At 45.0% G+C, this 14,525-nt stretch overlaps 1 long non-coding RNA gene across 4 annotated transcripts in view; it reads left to right on the top strand.

The window, feature by feature from the left end:
• LOC134909854 (uncharacterized) overlaps nt 1-14,525 on the top strand; it is an 80,085-nt gene that overhangs the window by 54,858 nt on the left and 10,702 nt on the right. For all 4 annotated transcript variants that reach the window (XR_010176043.1, XR_010176045.1, XR_010176044.1 and 1 more), the window contains one exon: nt 7,161-7,276. This is a non-coding gene — a long non-coding RNA (uncharacterized LOC134909854). The remainder of the gene's footprint in view (nt 1-7,160; nt 7,277-14,525) is intronic.

The following is a 14,525-nucleotide window of genomic DNA, read 5'->3' as shown; positions in this document are numbered from 1 at the left end:
CATCACAGCCTTGACTCGCAAGGGAGCAAATCCTATGAACTGGTCCTCTGAAGCAATCAAAGCCTTCTCTGTTTTAAAACAAGCCTTTGTGTCAGCCCCCATTCTTCGACAGCCAGATTTGAACCGTCCTTTTCTACTGGAGGTGGACGCATCTACGGAAGCAGTAGGAGCTGTGTTGTCACAAGTCTTTGAAGATAAAAAAGTTCATCCCTGCGGATATTTCTCCCGTAAGTTCCTACCGGCTGAACGTAATTATGCAATTGGGGAGCAGGAATTACTTGCCATCAAGTTGGCATTTGAGGAGTGGAGATACCTTCTAGAGGGAGCACAACATCGCATTACAGTATATACCGATCATAAGAATCTTCTATATCTGCAGTCAGCTCAGTGTTTGAATCCACGACAAGCTCAATGGGCGCTTTTCTTCACACAATTTAATTTCAAGCTCACCTATCGTCCAGGGTCTCAGAACAAAAAGGCAGATGCCCTTTCTCGGTCCTTCACTTCTTCTGAATTAAATAATGCTACCACGAATCAAGCCATTGTGAGTCCTACGTCCTTTTTAATGACTCGAACCTCTCCGGTTCCTCTGCCTGGCAAAACCTTTGTCACCACAAATCTTCGAAAACGACTGCTTACTTGGGCTCACTCTTCATCCTTCATGGGTCATCCTGGGGTTCTAAAGACTCTCAAATTTATTCAACAGTCTTACTGGTGGCCACGTCTTAAAGCCGATGTTCAAGAGTTTATAGCAGCATGTCCTAAATGTGCCCAACATAAGAGTCCAAGGGGTTCTCCGCCGGGTTTGTTACATCCATTATCTATACCCAAACAACCGTGGACTCATATCTCAATGGATTTCGTGACCGATTTACCTCCATCAAAAGGGCGGAATACCATTTGGGTGATAGTGGATCGATTTTCGAAAATGGCGCATTTCATTCCATTAACTGGATTAACATCAGCCCCTTCACTAGCCAGATTGTTCATTTCTGAGATCTTCAAGTTGCATGGCCTTCCTCGAGAGATCATCTCTGATCGGGGAACACAGTTTGTAGCCAAGTTTTGGAGGCCGCTTTGTTCATCTTTAAACATTAAGTTGAATTTTTCTTCGGCATATCATCCTCAGACAGATGGACAAACTGAGAGAGTAAATCAAGATCTGGAAACCTTTCTCCGGCTATACATATCGTCCTCACAGGATGATTGGGTTGACTACCTTCCATTGGCAGAATTTGCTCATAATAATCTCTTTCATTCGTCTTCAGAATCTACGCCATTTTATACTAACTTTGGTTTTCATCCTCGTGTGCCAGAGTTCCATCCGTTGCCAGCCCTAGAGGTTCCAGCAGCAGATACCCTGTCCAAACCTCCTAAAGTTCACTCTTTGCAGGATGAGGAATTTGAGGTTAAGGAGATTGTGGACTTAAGTCGCCGATATGGACGTCTGCAGTTTTTGGTCGATTGGAAGGGTTATGGTCCAGAGGAGAGGTCCTGGGTTTTTGCCGAAGATGTTCATGCTCCAAGACTGGTACAGAAATTCTATTCCAAGAATCCTGATAAAGCTCAAAGGTGTCCGGAGACCACCCTTAAAGGAGGGGGTACTGTCACGAACCGATCTCTCACCTCTGCGGGTTGTGGGGTTCATCCGTTGCCGGTGCGGTTGCTCGCGGTGCTGTGCGGCCGTGTGGGGACGCGGCGTGATCAGTGGCACAGGTCATGCACGATCTGGGAGTGCGGGGACCAAATGGCCAAAGGCACCGCTGTGTGTCTGCAGTAGGCGGCCATGTTGGAGACCAAATAAGCAATACAGAGCACTTGTGAAAACACCTGTGGGTAAGTGTAAGCCAATCCCGTTCTTGTGCTGCTTTTAAGTAGGCTGGGATTATGCTACTCTGGGCCAGTGCTTTGTTGTATCTACTCTATGCCCTAGCTCTGTGCTCTCTCCGTGCATTCCTTTGTGATTCCCGTGGTCCAGATATCGCCTCCGCTCCCAGAGGTCTGTCTGCAGCCTTCACTGCTAAAGATCCTCCAGCTCCCTGCTGTGCTGTCAGTCAATCACTCTCCCAGTGGCAAACAAGTGGATTCCCAGAGCCTTGCAAGAGGTTACCCTGTCTGCCTGCTTCAACCACACAGACGTTGGAGGATTCTACTAACATCAGCTGTTCGTTTGCTCTGCTCTAAACTTAACCCATACATCACCGTTGTCGTCTGCTGCAGTTTCACAGTGATCTTCAGAACTCGCAAGTAACCCATTTCAGTACTGTATTTTCTGTGTTGCTACAATCAAGGACAATTCTTCACAGCCTTTCAGTTAAATCTCTAAACTTCATTACAAATCTCTACAGTTACATATTTATGTCTGCATTATCCAGTTAACACACTTTACAGTTCAGCATCAAATCTTGTTTCTTTTGGACAATTCATCATTCATTCACAAGCCTGCTTAAAACTCAGTTCTATGAACATTTCCTCAATGTATCTTTAAGATTGTTCCTGCTTATCATGTCTACCACTTTATGCAATACGTCAGTTTATATATGGTGATTAATAATTTGTCATTTAACTCCTTACTAGAATTGTTGCTTACAATAAATATATGAAACGGAACTTTCTTCGTCCTCCCTGCTTTCATCATACCCCAGCAGCTACACCTTTGGTTGGTCCAGGGTTAACGGATTCACAAAAACACCCGGCCCTGACACTGGAATGGGGAACCCCAATTATCCCTACATAACCTCCAGCCTCCGTCAGTTGGATCAAGTACTACAGTGTACTATACTCTGCTCTTGCCATTTACACCACCTGTGACTTTTTATCAAGAAAATGCAGGGTTAACCCCATTCCGTTCCAGCACCTAGTTCCATCTCCATCCACTCCTGCTGCTAGCTAGTGATCACCCGACGATTGTATAAGCCCCTACTGGTCCATCTGTAAGTCTAGATGGCATCCTAATTACTGGTAAGTGTGTCATACTCTAAGGAATCGCTCAAGTGTTTCATAAAAGTATGCCTAAAGGGTTTTAGGACCTTGTTTCTTATGACATTGTATGAAGTGGACCTTTCATTAGCATAAAGTGTTAAATGTGCATGACATGACTAATACCTCTGCTTTAGCAATAAAAACTATGGGGATCATTCTGAGTTGATCGCTGCGCTGCCGTTTTTCGCAGCGCAGCGAACAGGTTACTACTGCGCATGCGTATGCACCGCAATGCGCACACGCGTCGTACGTGTACAAAGTGGATCGTTGCTGGGCGATGGATTTAACGAAGAATCCATTCGCACAGCCGATCGCAAGGAGATTGACAGGAAGAGGGCGTTTGTGGGTGTCAACTGACCATTTTCAGGGAATGTTTGGAAAAACGCAGGTGTGTCCAAGCGTTTGCAGGGCGGGTGTCTGACGTCAATTCCGGGACCAAAAAGACTGAAGTGATCGCAAGGGCTGAGTAAGTCCAGAGCTACTCAGAAACTGCAAAAAACATTTTCGTCCTGCTCGGCTGCACACGCGTTCGAACACTTGCAAAGTGAAAATACACTCCCCTGTGGGCAGCGACTATGCGTTTACACGGCTGCTAAAAGTAGCTAGCGAGCGATCAACTCTGATTGACCTCCTATATGCGATACAACTTATTTCTAGTACTTGTGTAGCAGTGTTGATGGAATTCATATATATTTTTGCCTATTCTCATGAACTACATTTTAGACACTTTATGATGAGCATGAGACACATGAACATAAGAGAGTCATCAGGTCAGTCAGTTAGACAATGCATGCTTTTCTGACTTCCTGTATTTCCACAGCAGTGTGTTTAGCTATAGAAAAATACAAAACAGAATTAGTAAAATAGAGAAGATCAAAGAAAATAATGCAGTAAAGTTTATGAATAAATATATATATATATATATTATTTTTTTATTATTTTTTTTAAAGCACAAACTGTACTTAGGGCCTTGTTTAGCTGCAGTTGCAGTTTTCCTGAAATAGCAAAACTGCAACTGCTATCTCTCGCGTGCTGGGTGGCCACCCATCATGCTAATAGCGGTATAGATGAATAACAGCGCTCAATAATAATTCACACAGAAATCCTCAATTAAAAAAACATTTAATACTGGATCAGCAAATATTTAAAATAGCATAATTCTGCACATATCACACACATTATACGTTTAAAAATAAACAACAATGATAGAATGCATATGTCCTTGTGTCCCCTTGTTTGTGGTCTATTTATATGGGTTATATTTAAAAGTCCTGGGCTGGATGAGTGCCAAATAGTAATATTGGATTTGGTCAAATGACCAATGGCAAATGTGCAATGGTGGAAATAGTTACCGGTCCAGAGGTAATTGACAGGGTGAGTTCCAATTTAGCGATGATCCAGATGGATACCAGCGGATGTTAGCCACAATTGTTTGGAGACCCTTAACCTTCAATGCTGGAACCTTGCACAATTGGAGATCCACATGATGAGGTGTCCAGATGGACAAGAAGACACACTTCAAACCCATTGACCATAGGGGTAAACACCTGACGCGTTTCGCTGTCTATGGGCAGCTTTATCAAAGGAGACACATGTGAGACACATGAACATGAGAGAGTCATCAGGTCAGTCAGTTAGACAATGCATGCTTTTCTGACTGCCTGTATTTCCACAGCAGTGTGTTTAGCTATAGAAAAATACAAAAAAGTATTAGTAAAATAGGGCAGATTAAATAAATAATGCATTAAAGTTTATGAAAATATATATATATTTCACACCTTAACAAAGGTAAGCAAAGTCCCGAAACGTTGGAATTTCATGTGACCACTTTTTTGTGTATAATACACATATTTTGATCATTAGACCCGGAGTGCCGCAGCTTCTTTCTCGTTTGTATTGTGCTTATACTGAGGGCACCAGGTCAACTATTATAGAGGTCCACGATAGATAGATAGATAGATAGATAGATAGATAGATAGATAGATAGATAGATAGATAGATAGATAGATAGATATATAGGATACAATGAGGCTGCACTCGGAGACTTCTCAATAGTGCTGTTTAATCATGTGTCAACGTTTTGGGGACGCAGCCCCTTCGTCAGGATAAGTGTATAACCAAACAAATAGTGCTTAAATACCTGTTTAAACTCGATCTCACCCGCCACCTCCAACCTCCCTCCGGGAAGACCGATCATTTCGGCCAGGGGATCATTATGCGAACCTTTATCTGTTTATTGTGATGCATTTTTACAACCTTGCATTCAGAATACTAGTACACATTTAAAGGACACATCTATGTTACTTAGGAAATTGGAAGGTATTGGTGTTCTTCCAGAACAGACTAGGCTCGCTTCCATTGATGTGACCAGCTTATACACATGTATACCACATGGAGCGGGGCTACAGGCTGTCAGGAGGTTGATCACCAATAATCCACTTTATACAGGCCCCGACATTGATTTTTTTATAGCATTGCTAGAATTTTCACTTATCCACAATTATTTTCTGTACGACAAATAATTCTATATACAGCACACTGGATGTGCGATGGGATCGGCGGTGGCGCCATCCTTTGCAAATACGTACATGTGGGAGGTGGAGCGAGATCTATTTTTACAGAATACGGCAATTGCAAATAGGATGTGTCTATACTTTCGGTATATAGATGATGTCCTTATTTTTTGGACAGGGAGACAGTCTGATCTAGAAATTATAGTGCATACCCATAACGCAACGGATAGTCCGATTAAACTTACCTTGCTAGTTGATACTAAAACAATAAATTTTTTGGATGTTTGTATCACTATTGAAGAAGGAAAGATCAGTACATCGCTCTATACTATACCCACGGATAGAAATAATCTGTTGAAACATGACAGTTTTCATCCTAGATCCACAGTTCGCAGTTTGCCGTTCTCACAATACCTTAGGGTTTGTCGTATTACCAATAAACCACAAGAGAGAGATCAGGCATTACATAATATGACACATTTCTGGAGAGAGGTTATCCTATTAAAAAGTTACAGGCAGCAAGGAAGAGAGCAGTAAGCTTTACTAGAGACCAATTATTACAACCAAAACCTCCTAAACAGCTTGAAGGTAAATTTTCTCGGGTCACTCAATATAACTCTAGCAGTCATTATCTGACCAAAAGGACCAAGCAAATATGGCCCATAGCGGCCACAGATAAAGGTTTGGGCGAGACCTACCAATCAAAATTATTGACGAGCTACTCCAGGAATCAAAGCATTAGAGATATTGTCGTTAAAACTGATATTTCTCAATTGAATGCTCCGAAAGAACATTTCCTCAGTAAAATAGCAGGTTGTTATCAGTGCAGTGGGTGCACGACGTGCAGCTTCATGATACCGGGCACAAAATTCATGCACCCCCATACAGGGAAATCATATAATATTAAATATCATCTGTCATGCGAACCAAAATTTGTGGTCTACTTGCTCACATGCCTTTGTGGCTTATCATATGTGGGCAAGACGGATTGCGCCTTTAAGACCAGAATGGCGCAACACAGATCCGCTATCCGTGAAGCAATAAAAATGGGGGATAGCGATCAACCAGTGGCCCGGCATATTGCCAAATTTCAACATAATATGGCCACACTTCGATACAAAATCATTGATCAGGTTCCCAAGTCCCTGAGAGGAGGAGACAGATCCAAAAAATTGTTGCAATTAGAGTCTCGTTGGATCCATGTACTAAATACATTAGCCCCAAAAGGATTGAACGAGGCTCTTAACTTAAAATGTTTTTTATGATTAGCAAAACAGGTCAATAGACAGTTGTGGCGCTTTAGTACATTTTGGCTATTGCATGAGAACTACATGATGTATTAACATTATATATTTTATAATATTATTAAATATATAGTGGCGTTTTCTCACCAGGTGGCGAACTGTTAACATGCTGATTTTGTCAATTATATGTTGTTATTGTATGTTGATTTTTTCACTTACATCGATCTAATATGTTCAACTAGGCATGTGATTGTTACTAAAGATTAGTAACGTATTAGATCGTCTTGGCATACTTACACTTGTATTGGATATGTTTTATTGTCTTAAGTATTAGTTTTCATTCATGATCGACATTGACCGGTATATTCACCAATGGAGGCAGACATATTGTTTACATGTTTCCATGGTTTCTCTCTTCTAGCCACAACGTATGCGCTGGACAGGCCGGCGTGACGTCACTTCCGGCGGGACCGGGAGGATGTGACCGGAATCCGGGCGGCGCGATTGGAGGCGGCGGGTGAGACCGAGTTTAAACAGGTATTTAAGCACTATTTGTTTGGTTATACACTTATCCTGACAAAGGGGCTGCGTCCCCGAAACGTTGACACACGATTAAACAGCACTATTGAGAAGTCTCCGAGTGCCGCCTCATATTATCCTGTATATCTGAGGGGGGCCGCCTCTCTAAGGAAGGCACCGTTAGCATTTATTTACCTGCGGTGGGGACCGCTCGAGTGCCGGGCCATTTTGGAAGGCTATATATATATATATATATATATATATATATATATATTATTTTTTAAAGCACAAACTGTACTTAGGGCCTTATTCTGCTGCAGTTGCAATTTTCCTGAAATAGCAAAACTGCAACTGCTATCTCTCACGTGCTGGGTGGCCACCCATCATGCTAATAGCGGCCAGCGATGTGATCGCAATTCAATTGCGATCACATCGCTGTTTTAGGGTAGCCCCCCTGCCACCTCAGCCTGGCTACAAAGGCAGTCGGACCACTCCCATGTTTCCAGTCACATCGGCCACGTGCGTCGTCACACGGCCGTCCCCAATCCAGTTTCCAACGGCATGACCCGACGCAATCAGTGCGATGCAAACGCAGTTTCTGGCCCGGGCACGCGCAGACCTTGCCTCAGATCGGGAAAATGTGTTCGCATCGTAGATGCGGCGCTTACTGAATAAGGACCTGAATAATCATTCTCACCAAAATGTTTATGCCTTAAATGCAACTTGTCAAATCAGTACTGTGCCTTGGTCATTTTCACTAAACGTTAGATGCAACATGCTCTCAATGGCCCTCATGCCGACCTGGTCGCATGCAGGCAGATTTTTGCACTGCTGCGACAAGGTAATCGCCGCCTACAGGGGAGAGGGTAAACGCTGTGCAGGGGAGCGATCGCTTGTGGAGAGAGCTGCACAAACAAAAGTTTGTGCAATCTCTGCACAGCTCAGGACTTATTCAGCCGCTGCGACGATCCGGCCTGTAGGTGACGTCAAGATCCCTCCGTGGACACGGCCGGGCACGCCTGCGTTCGGACGGACACTCCTTCAAAATGATGAGTTGACACCCCCAGCCGGCCTCTTCCTGTCAATCTTCTTGCGTTCGCCGCTGCAAATGCTTTCTTTGTTCTTGCGCTGTTGTGACCCGATTGCACGGCTGCTAAAACTGCAGTGTGCAATCGGGTCAGAATGACCCCCAATATCACTTAGTTTAAACTTTGTGCAGCAAACTGTTCACACTGAGGAGATTTACCAAGCCTTTGGGTAAAATTTCTAAGCATCAATTTCTGTTTTTCTATGAATTTCCATAAATTTGCAACCCAGAGATATACAAAAGTCAATTCCATTGGAAATTTGAATGAAAAACCCAGCTTTAGATGCCAATAGAACGCATTAGGCCAGTGGCTTCAGAAGGCGGGTGCGGGGGGTGCGCCCCGCACCCAGGTATCACCCACGGAAGGGGTGACACCAAGTGCTGGCTCTTCTGCAGTGACAGGAGCCGAGTGCTGCAGTGTGATAATCCTCTGCAGCACTCGGCTCCTGTGACAGAAAAGGAGCCAGCACTGCACGCTGCCTAGTCTCCGGGGGCAGCCAGCATTTCCAAGGAAGCTGGATACACCCCCCGGAGTGAAGATGAGGAGACCTGTGAGGCCACGCCTCTTTTAATTAGACCACACCCCTTTTTGTCCAGGCGGGGTGAGTGTGGGAAGGAAGGGGGGGGTGCTAGTGGTGGTGGTGTAGTAATGCAGAGTGAGCACCGGGTGTACCCACACCTGGTGACGCCTCTGCATTAGACCGTCCGTCTAACCATCAATTAATTTACTTAGGGGGTCATTCCGAGTTGTTCGCTCGGTATTTTTCTTCGCATCGCAGCGATTTTCCGCTAACTGCGCATGCGCAATGTTCGCACTGCGACTGCACCAAGTAAATTTGCTATGCAGTTAGGTATTTTATTCACGGCATTACGAGGTTTTTTCTTCGTTCTGGTGATCGTAATGTGATTGACAGGAAGTGGGTGTTTCTGGGCGGAAACAGGCCGTTTTATGGGAGTGTGTGAAAAAACGCTACCGTTTCTGGGAAAAACGCGGGAGTGGCTGGAGAAACGGAGGAGTGTCTGGGCGAACGCTGGGTGTGTTTATGACGTCAAACCAGGAACGACAAGCACTGAACTGATCGCAGATGCCGAGTAAGTTTGAAGCTACTCAGAAACTGCTAAGAAGTGTCTATTCGCAATTTTGCTAATCTTTCGTTCGCAATTTTGATAAGCTAAGATTCACTCCCAGTAGGCGGCGGCTTAGCGTGTGCAAAGCTGCTAAAAGCAGCTTGCGAGCGAACAACTCGGAATGACCACCTTAGACAGCAATAGAAACCCTGGATTTACTAACCATCGGGTTACTAAAACTGATAGAACCCACAGAAAAATCACACAACTGTAAAAATAAAGTAGCAAATACAGTAAGTGGCGGGTTTCTATGACAAACGTGCTCCTACTGCTCCTACTTTGTCCAAGCTTCATTATGATACAAATGAAAGGGGCCTAATTCACCTGCAGCAATGTGACTGTAAGAAATATGGCTGAAGAATGCATTTGGCGGGTGCTCACTACTTACTTTAGATACTCAGCACACCACCCCCCAACTGAAAGGGCTCAGGAGGCAGAAACAGAGGAGGATCAGCAGTTTATCGAGGTACTCCAAAACATATGCAGTCCTAGGTTCTTCAGTGGGTGGTTACATTTCAATGCAGCGTCTGGAGGGGTGACTTCCGCCTGAACCTTAACAAATTAATTAACTCTTGACACACAGAATGGTAGTTGCTTAAGTCATTGGTCCATTACATGTAAAGGATGGGTTAATCTAGACTTGAAAAATAAATATTCTCCCAACATACCATAGCAAACCAGCAAAAGAGACATACATCCTACATGACAATAGTAATTCAGAGATCTGTTACATACATTTGCAAACAAATGATAAGCACCATCCTTGGCAAGGTGTCTGCTCTGGTGGTCCTATGCTACATAATAGCACCTACTTTGAGTCATATAGTATTTCTAAATTGAAAGCCAAGTTACTTGAAGGCACCACAAGTTTCTTCAATATGGTACTACAAGAATCAGCAATGCTGATTCTTGTAGTACCATATTGAAGAAACTTGGGGTGCTGATTCAGCATACACACCAACTACTGATCCCATCCATGCCTCTCAGAACAGTGATACACCGAATGGTAGTTGCTCTAATCAATTTTTTGTTCCATCAAAGATGTATGCAATCCAGGAGTTAAAGTAAACTACATAAACAACATTCCCCCAGCACACCATAATGGACCTGCAAAAGAAACTTATTGAACCTGTATGACATCAGACACCGCAGGTGCCATATCAGGCCTGTACAAGCTGTGGCTGTTGCACCTGCTCTTTCCAGTCAGTCTCCTCTAGAGTGTTAGCATATCACAAGCGAACTTCTTCCATCATTTCCCCCTGGTGATGGCAGCCTTGTAGACCCTCTCCTGCACCTGTATTTTTTTTCCCCAGCCAGTAGTCACAGTGACACAAGATAAGGGTAACTTTCTATTGTCTCACAATGTCATCATCCTCGGTCAGTCACTCAGTAGTTTTGTACTACTGTTCTTTAGAAGTAACCTTCCCAGCCGCATTTAGTTCAATGTGTAAACATTTATAAACTTTGCGTTACCCTGTCTGAAAATAAGAAGCAGAAGTTTGTTTGAATTTTTTTTTTTTATAGAAATTCTCACCAATTAAGCATCAGGTACTTTCACAAAAATAGAAACTACAGGCAAGCATGACCTAACAAACACATATAAGAAGGCCAGCAATTACAATATGGTATGTTGGAAACTAGCCATCTAAGTTGCAAAAAAGGAGATTTATGGTAAGACTTACCATAGTTAAATCTCTTTCTGCGAGTTACACTGGAATACATCGGGGTGTAGAGTTGGATCTTAATCCGAGGCACCAACAGGCTAAGCTTTGACTGTTCCCAGGATGCACTGCACCGCCTCCTCTATAACCCCGCCTCCAGGCACTGGAGCTCAGTTTAGTTAACCAGTCCAATGCAGCAGCAGGTAAAGAGACGGCAGATGTTAGTCACATAGAACCACATTCTCACGACAGTAGAAGGGACCAGTGGATAATGCCATACCAACCCAAAGAAGCTAAGTGCGTCAGGGTGGGCGCCCTGTGGAATCCAGTGTACCTTGCAGAAAGAGATTTAACAATGGTAAGTCTACCATAAATCTCCTTTTCTGCAGCGGGGTACACTGGGATTCCATAGGGAATACATCGGGGATGTCCTAAAGCAGTTCCTCATGGGAGGGGACATACCGTAGCGGGCACAAAAACCCGGCGTCCAAAGGAAGCATCCTGGGAGGCCGAAGTATCAAAGGCACAGAACCTAATAAACGTGTTCACTGAGGACCATGGTAGCCGCCTTGCACAATTGTTCAGCGGACGCACCACGGCGGGCCGCCCAAGAAGGTCCAACAGACCGAGTAGAATGGGCTTTGATAGCAGCAGGAGCTGGGAGACCAGCCTGCACATGGGCTTGTGCAATCACCATTCTAATCCATCTGGCCAAGGTTTGCTTATTCGCAGGCCAGCCACGTTTGTGAAAACCAAAAAGTACAAACAGGGTATCTGACCTTATGATAGAGGCAGTCCTCTCCACGTAGATAAGGAAAGCCTGTACCACATCTAAAGACCATTCTTTGGAAGACAAACCAGAAGAGATAAAAGCCGGAACCACAATCTCTTGGTTAAGATGGAAAGAAGGTAAATAACCAGGACAAGTTTGAAGAACTGCCCAGTCATGGTGAAAAATCAAAAAGGGTGGACGACAGGACAAAGCGCCTAAGTCCGACACCCTCCTAGTAGAGGCAATAGCCAGCAGGAACACAACCTTAAGTGTAAGGCATTTAAGGTCCACAGACTCAAGAGGTTCAAATGGAGACTCTTGCAGGGCATTTAAGACAACAGACAGGTCCCATGGAACGACATAGGGAGGCTGAATCAGTAAAACACCCTGAGTGAACGTATGAACGTCAGGTATAGACGCAATTTTTCTCTGAAACCACACTGACAAGGCAGATATATGAACCTTGAAGGAGACCAGATGAAGGCCTAAATCTAGGCCTTGTTGCAGAAAAGCCAAAAGCCTAGAAGTTCTGAACGAATAGGCATCATAATTCTTAGCAGCACACCATGTAAAGTAAGAGTTCCAGACCCTGTAATAAATCCGTGCAGAAGCCGGTTTGCGGGCCTTCAACATAGTTTGAATAACCACCACGAAGACTCCCTTGGCCCTCAGGAGTGAATCTTAAAGAGCAATGCCATCAAAGCCAGTCTGGCCAGGTCCGGATAGATACAAGGGCCCTGAATGAAGAGGTCTGGGCGTTGAGGAAGTAGAAGAGGACAATGTATCGATAGACCCTGTAGGTCTGAGAACCAAAGCCGCCTGGCCCACGCTGGAGCGACTAGGAGTAGCATTCCTCTTTCTTGCTTGAACTTCCGTAGTACCCTGGGCAGGAGTGACACTGGAGGTTAACACGTATGGCAGCCGAAAGTTCCATGGAATTGCCAGTGCATCCATGAACGCTGCTTGAGTATCCCTTGTCCTTGATCCAAAGACCTGAACCTTGTGATTGTGTCGAGACGCCATCAAGTCTACATCTGGTAGGCCCCACTTGTCCACTAGGAGTTGAAATACTTCCGGATGAAGACTCCACTCTCCGGTGTGAATGTCCTTACGACTGAGGAAATCCGCTTCCCAGTTGAGGACTCCAGGAATGAACACTGCCGATATTGCTGGCAGATGGCGTTCCACCCAACGGAGGATATTTGACACTTCCAAAATTGCCATGCGGCTTTGAGTGCTGCCTTGATGATTTATGTATGTGGTGGCGTTATCTGATTGTACTTGAACAGGCCTGTTCTGTACAAGAGGCAGGGCAAGCGTCAATCCATTGAACACTGCCCGCAATTCCAGAATGTTTATCAGGAGGAGAGATTCCTCCCTGGTCCACCGACCCTGGAGAGAGTGTTGCTCCAAAACCGCACCCCAACCTCGCAGACTGGCATCTGTTGTCAGGAGTACCCGGTTGGAGATCCAGAAGGGACAGCCTCTGCTCAACTGTTGGTCCTGTAGCCACCAGTTCAGTGACAGACGAACCTCCGGAGTCAAAGAGATCATTTGAGACTTGATCCGAAGAGGTAGGCCATCCCAGTTGGAAAGGATTAACCTCTTCAGAGGGTGGGAATAAAATTGAGCGTACTCTACCATGTAGAAAGCTGACACCATGAGGCCTAGTACTTGCATCGCCGAGTGTATCTCACACTCTTGGGCGAGAGAGGAAGTATCTGATCCCGTCATGAAGTTTTAGGACTTTCTCTGAAGACAGAAACAATCTCTGGTTGTGTGTGTCCAGCAGTGCCCCCAGGTGCACCATGCTCCAAGCAGGGACCAGTGAGGACTTTTTCCAGTTGATGAGCCACCCGTGGGCTTGTAGGAATTTGACCGTCAGTTCCAGATGACTTAGGAGAACATCTTGGGAGTTCGCCAGGATCAGCAAGTCGTCCAGAAACGGCAGGATCCTGATTCCCTGACGGCGGAGAAGGGCCATCATCACGGCCATGACCTTGGTGAAGACCTGAGGGGGCCTTGGTCAATCCAAATGGCAGAGCCTGGAATTGATAATGTAGGTTGCCAATAGCAAACTGCAGATATGGCTGATGTGATAAGGCAATAAGTATATCCAGGTAAGCATCCTGTATGTCCACGGATACCATAAAGTCTTTGGGTTCCATGGCCAGTACAATAGAGCGCAGAGTTTCCATACGGAATTTGGACACTCTCACAAATTTGTTCAATGATTTGAAGTTGAGTATAGGCCTGAAGGACCCATTTGGTTTTAGAACTAGAAACAGGTTCGAATAGTATCCCCTGCCTCTCTGGTGTAGAGATTGTGCTTTCAACGGACCCAAAGGGATAACGGTTGAGCAGAACTGGCGAGGGGGACGTTTCTTGAAAGAGATTGCGTACCCGTGAGAGACAACTTCCCGCACCCAGGCATCCAAAGTGGTCTGTAACCAGGCCTGGGCGAACTGCAGAAGGCGGCCTCCCACCCTGGGGTCCCCCAGGGAGAGACCCGCCCCGTCATGCAGTAGGCTTGTCTTGTTTGGAAGCAGGCTGACGGGTGGCCCAGGATTGTTTAGGTTTGGGCTTAGTGATTTTGGAAGCATGAGCCTGTCTTGGGTA

This window comes from Pseudophryne corroboree, chromosome 4 (genome assembly GCF_028390025.1).
Source record: "Pseudophryne corroboree isolate aPseCor3 chromosome 4, aPseCor3.hap2, whole genome shotgun sequence".
In the NCBI taxonomy this organism is placed as follows: Eukaryota; Metazoa; Chordata; class Amphibia; order Anura; family Myobatrachidae; genus Pseudophryne; species Pseudophryne corroboree.
This window is presented reverse-complemented; position numbering and strand designations above follow the sequence as displayed.